The sequence below is a fragment of the Berghia stephanieae genome, chromosome 2 (genome assembly GCF_034508935.2).
Source record: "Berghia stephanieae isolate SIO BIC M18660-M18661 chromosome 2, UCSD_Bste_1.3, whole genome shotgun sequence".
In the NCBI taxonomy this organism is placed as follows: Eukaryota; Metazoa; Mollusca; class Gastropoda; order Nudibranchia; family Aeolidiidae; genus Berghia; species Berghia stephanieae.
The window spans coordinates 7,110,363-7,116,284 of record NC_088361.1 but is presented as its reverse complement, the minus strand read 5'-3'; positions in this window follow the sequence as shown (position 1 = coordinate 7,116,284).

Genomic DNA, 5,922 nt, shown 5'->3' with positions numbered 1-5,922 from the left:
TAAAGTTAGGGAGCCTAACCACCAAGCCCAGGAGGCCAAACGATTCGAATCAGGGGCCCGAATGGAAATCAAATAACACGCTTCTTTCGAAGACGTAGGTGTGAGTGTGAGAATCAATAGACAAAACACAAACAAACCAAAAAAAAAAAAAAAAAAAAACATTGGCATTGGTTTTGATAAATCGAGTATTCAACCATCGTGGCTGATGGGCATCAATTGCGGACTAGATCTGTGTTAGTTATAGATGTGTGTCACAAATAACTTTTTAAAGTTGTCCTTCACAGCCATTAGGCCCACGGAGCCGGAGTTGATCCCGGTTTCTATATTATCGTAAAACGGACAATAGCAATTGCTTGCTATCCTTCTGATAGGAGACTAAGTACTTTCCGCCAGATCTAACAGAGCTAGCTACCCAATCACTGTTGGGTGGACAGTGGGTCAGAAAAAAACTCGACTGCACCCGGGATCGATCTCGGTCCCTTTGCGTGTGAAGAGAGTGCTCTATCAACTCAGCTATCGGGAAGCCCAATATCTTTTTGTTGTTGTTGTTGTTGTTTTTTGGATTGACTAAATTACTGGCTTAAAAAAGACCATTGACAGTAAAACAGTTAATCAACAGCAGACTCGCTCATGGTGCCAAACGAAATTTCAGGAAGACAGGTACTGGACTTTGGTCCCATGGAGGCCAAATTGGCAACTCTGTTCTGCACACCTCAACCAAGAAATAGGAGAGCTAACGCTAGCGTTAGCTCTCCTATTTCTAGGATCTCAATGAGTAATCTAAAATTAGATTTTGACGCGTCGCATCTGCGCGTCGACCGCCGCTTATGGGTTTTCAAAGATTTTAGCCGATGATAATAATAATAACAATAATAATAATAATAATGTTAGTTTGTTTCTACTCATCCATTCTTTAACTTCATTTAAACAGGCCCCTAATCGTCCAATAAAACTTTCAATATCATGGCAGGGGGCAGAACTAGATATTTATTGAGTATGACTTACTTGACTTAGATGCCTTTCGCGTCTCGACCGAAAGATCGGGTCGCCTTGGCTGTTTCCAGTATTTCCTGTGTGAGGTGTCTCCAATATTGCCGGTCCTCTGCTAGGGTTCTCAGATTTTCAAGGTCCCCTGCCGTTATGAGACTAATGCTTTGTCCAAGTGTTGTGAGGTTTTTGTTTTAGGATCACGGGGAGTGTTGTGATCGGTCTTCCTCTGAAAAGGTTCCCGTGTTTTTGGAAGTATCCCGACATGGCTTGGTTTGCTGGTATGTTTTTGTCCCTGCGTAGTATGTGACCGAAAAGTTGCCATCGTTGTTGTAAAATGTCAAGGGAGATTGGTCTTTCTTTTGTGATCTTATAGAGTGATTCATTTGAGATCTTTTTGGGGTATTTGATGTCCAGTACCCTTCTTAGCTGTGTGCGATGGAAGGCATCCAGATGTTCTTCTTCGGATTTTGTCAACGCCCAAGTGCCGCAGTTATACAGAAGTACCGGTTTTACAAGAGCATGGTACAGTTTCAGTTTGGTTTTTCTCTTTATTTTGTCACCTCTAATCCATACATTGGTGAGTTTACTGAGTGCGGCGTTTGATAGCTGTTTTCTTCTTTGTACATCCTCGGTGTCTCCAATTAGTGAGCCGACTTTCTTTGTTCTTTTCCATTCCTCTTTGTTCCTCGATATTGTTGTAAATTCGGTTTTATTGGCATTGACTTGGAGGTTATATTTCATGAGGGTATTTTGTATGATGTCTATATTTGCTGGTGTTGATCCAATAAAATCGACATCATCTGCATAGGCGATTTCTCTAGGGATTGCATTCTCAATATGAGTCGTTGGTTTTGGAATGACTTTTCGAACTTCTTTCAGAGCGTGTTCTAAGTATATTGTGAACAGAATCGGGCTCAGACTATCTCCTTGGGGGTCCCGATGTTACTTTCGAACTGCGTCTGTTTTGTGGCCCCGTATATCCTTGGTTGTATCTTTGTGTTGCTGAGGAGAAATCGGATTATTCGGAGCTCGTCTTCGTCTACTATTTCTGTTAATATCTCCAAAAGTTTTCCTCTGTCGATCGTATCAAAGGCTGCGGACATATCGATTCCGGATATTGTTATGGATATGTTTTCTTTGAGTGCCTTTGCTGCCAACCATTTATGTGTCCATACAACGTCCGATGTGCTTCGGTCTTGGCGAAACCCGCTTTGGCTATGTGATAGATAATTTTCTATTTTCGGTCTAATTCTGTTGAGGACAATAGTTGACAGTGTTTTTCTTATGGTATTCAGTAATGTTATTGGGCGCAGGTTGTTTACGGGTCCTTTCGTTTTTCCTGATTTTTGTATTGTAATTAGGACAACCGCTGTTTATGTCCCAGTCTTTGTGTGTTGAGAATGTTTTGTTCATTATGTTTGCAATGCTCAGATCCAGGGAGAGGGTACCGCATTTCAGCAATTCAGCGGAATTTCATCTTCGCCTGGGGATCTGTTATTGTTTAGGCACTTTATGCTATTTCTAACTTCAGTTGTTGTGATGCGGTTGTTTAGGTCTCTAGGGTTTCCTGAGAAGGGCGATATTTGTGAGACTTGTTTGTGAAATTTCTGCTGGAAGTGGTCAGTTACAATGTCAAGGATATCGTTGGGATTTGTTGTCTGTTTGCCAAATTTATCCTGTAGTTTTGGGTTCTCGAATGGTTTTCGGTTCAGAGATTTCGTCGCTTTGAACATAGACGATGCGTTATTTTTGGACTTTTCTATGTCTTCCACTTTTTTTGTCTAATTCCTCGTTTCTGTGTTTTATTGTAAGTGATCGAATTGAATGCAGTATTTTGTTTCGTTCCGTTTTCAGGTTTATTATTTCTTCCGAGTCTTTCGTGTTTTGTATCCTGATCCTAAGTTCTTTTTGTTGCCGCGATAGATCGTTAATAGCGATGTTAGGCGTTCGATTTGGTTTGTTTTTAGTTGTATTAATAGAGCCTGCACTTTCTTCCCCCGCATATTTCATTGCCGCTTGCGTCTCTTTCCATTCATTGTTTGGATTACTGTTTTGCTTTATTTTCCATAGACTTGAGTTAAGTTCATATTGGTAATGAATGCGACATTCTCGCTCATTTACTATTTTTGCCGTGTTTATTTTGACTGCCGTTTTACCTTTCTGTCTTCGTTGTCTGTACACATTTATGTTGAAATTCGTTTTTACAAGTTTGTGATCGGATGTTAGCAGTGTACCACCGTATGATCGCGAGTTGGTTGAGTAGTGTTTATGGCGGTGTCGACATATGATATAGTCTATTTGGTTGTGTATTGTTATCATTTTGTCTTGGGTTTGGTCTTTCCTTTGTCCTACCCATGTTGTCTGGTGTCTTGATGGGTGGTTGAAAGCACTGTTTGTTATGAAAAGTTTTCTCTGTTCACAGAACTGGACTAATTTTTCTCCGTTATCGTTACGTTTTCCTTTTGAGTATGATCCTAAACATAGTGTGTCACTGTCGAGACGTTTTCCTACTTTGGCATTAAAATCTCCAGCAATTATTAATATTGATTTGTTTCCTATTTTGTTCAGTGTATCGTCTAGGTCTTTGTAAAATTTATCAGTTTCCTCTGGGTATTGTTTTGCGCGTTGACTTGTTGGTGCGTAAACATTTACGATTGAGATAGTGAACGTCTTCTTACCGTGATCGTCTTTGTTATCGTTATTCTGGTTCCTTGAATTGATCTTACACTTAAGCTCAAGAACACATATTCTGTCCGAAACATTCCATTCGTCACTAGTCAAATCCCTGCAGTTTTTATTTATGAGAAATCCACATCCATAGTGAGGTGAACTGGAAGCAAAGCACAGCAGTCTGTGACCATTTATTGTTTGGTCGACGCCATCTTGGATCTTCGTCTCTTGTAAACACAACACATCGATTTTATAACTTTCTAAATCTTGACACAGTTGTTCCTTTCGAATGTTACTTTTAATAGATCTTAAGTTAAAAGTTCCAATATTAAGATTAGTCCACATCAGGTAAAAATTAAAGATTCCACACAGTGAATAAATGGAAACATAAGACTATCCACTGAGCCGAAGCTCAATGTCAACAGGTGTCAGCCATGTTGTCCGGAAAATTGAGTATTGAGTATCATCTGCGTAAATTTGATATAAAATATTAAATTTCTTTAAAACATTTGACAGTGGCTGCATGTACGCAGTAAAAAGGACTGGTCCAAGGACCGAGCCCTGAGGAACACCAACTCTCAAAGGACTTGAGACCACTTGCCACGACCGTCTACGATCGGTACCACGTCAGTGCAGTACAGTGATGCGTGTGTGTGTTTTTAAGGGTTTTACGGCTCTTGCAACACATTATGGTGATATCAGCGCCAGTATAAAAGGAAGAAAATGGGATAGTAGAAAAAGTTCTAGAATTACAATTAAAGCACCCAAGAAAAGGTAAGACAAGGGGAATTGGTTCAACTAGGAAACAAATGTATATTCCATGAGCAAGTACATCGTTTGAGATCGCCTAAGAGTCTCATCCATACCCAAGCACAGGTCCCCACTAAGTGGAATACACTCAAATGTTTACACACCATATATACTATGTAAAAAACAATAGTACATAAAAGAGAGATGATTAACAAGACAAAAATTATCCTCTCCCAAAACTCTGACAATACATTTGACTGGTTCCCTCCCAGCTAGGGTATCCGGCAAGGGACCTGGACAAAAACAAGTCAGTAATCTCAACACAAGACAAAGACAGAAAGCATATTGGAAAACAGATATTATATAGGGAGATAGAAGACACAGTAAGTGCCTCCCTGCCCACTATGGGAGATTTATGCGTTTAGTTCATGCATCAGACAGTAGTTCATGTAGTCAGACAGTATCTCTGCTGTTACTTTTTAAAATTTTCTTATGTTCTTCCAAACAGAGAAACAATTAGTCTAAAATAAAACACATGACACAACAAGAATGGCTTTTTAAAAAATCATGTTTTATTTAATTACAGATTTCTTTTTTTTTTTAATGCAATATCATAATGTTACAAATGATAACGTTCAAAGTCATTAGAAAAAAAAAACAACAAAAAAACCAACAAAAAACAAAACAAGCTAATGTATTGGTTTCCACTGCCTTATTTCGAACCATCTTCTCTATTTAGCTATAAATAATAATAAAAAAAAAAAAAGATAAGATAAAAATGAAACTTGCAATCGTAAAAAAAAAAACAAACAAAAAAAACCCAGAAAACAAAAACAACATCATTGTTTAACCAGATAACTGTTGTGCTCTGGAGAGACACGTATTTAAAAAATTGGCCAGAAAACTCGTTCTTCAAATATCCATCGATGTAAATAACGTTCATCTTTTTAAACACTCTCAAACCTGGGACTTCTCAGATTTTAGAGTTTTTACCAAGATGAGGGTAATTTAAATCGATCGATATTTGTAGGACGAGTGTTCTGGTCAAATTTTAAATGCGTATCTTTCCAGAGTACGGCTATTAACTGGTTAAAAGAAACACTACAAAGTGGTCTGAGAAATGCCACAGACGTGTAATGTAATGTGTTTTATCTGGCGAATGGAGGACCGTCCAATCCTTCAGGCAGCCATAATACGATTTGAGTTGGCGACAGATGGATCGTGTGGATTAAAAAAAAAACCCCAACCCAACACAGTATGTATTATAGATACATCTTTTCAAAAGCATGTTATTTTTAATTTTTTTTTTTTTTTTTTTGTTTTTTTGTTCTTTGTTTGTTTTTTCTTCCATCTGTTGATTTTAGTTTTACTGATTTGATTTTATATTTTGTAATGGTCAATGCAGAAACGACTTTTCCACTACCAAACGTTCTTTTGAAATATACTATGTGTATGTATTTTGTTACTACAACATTCATAAGAATCTTTTCATATTCACCAGTATCATATTAT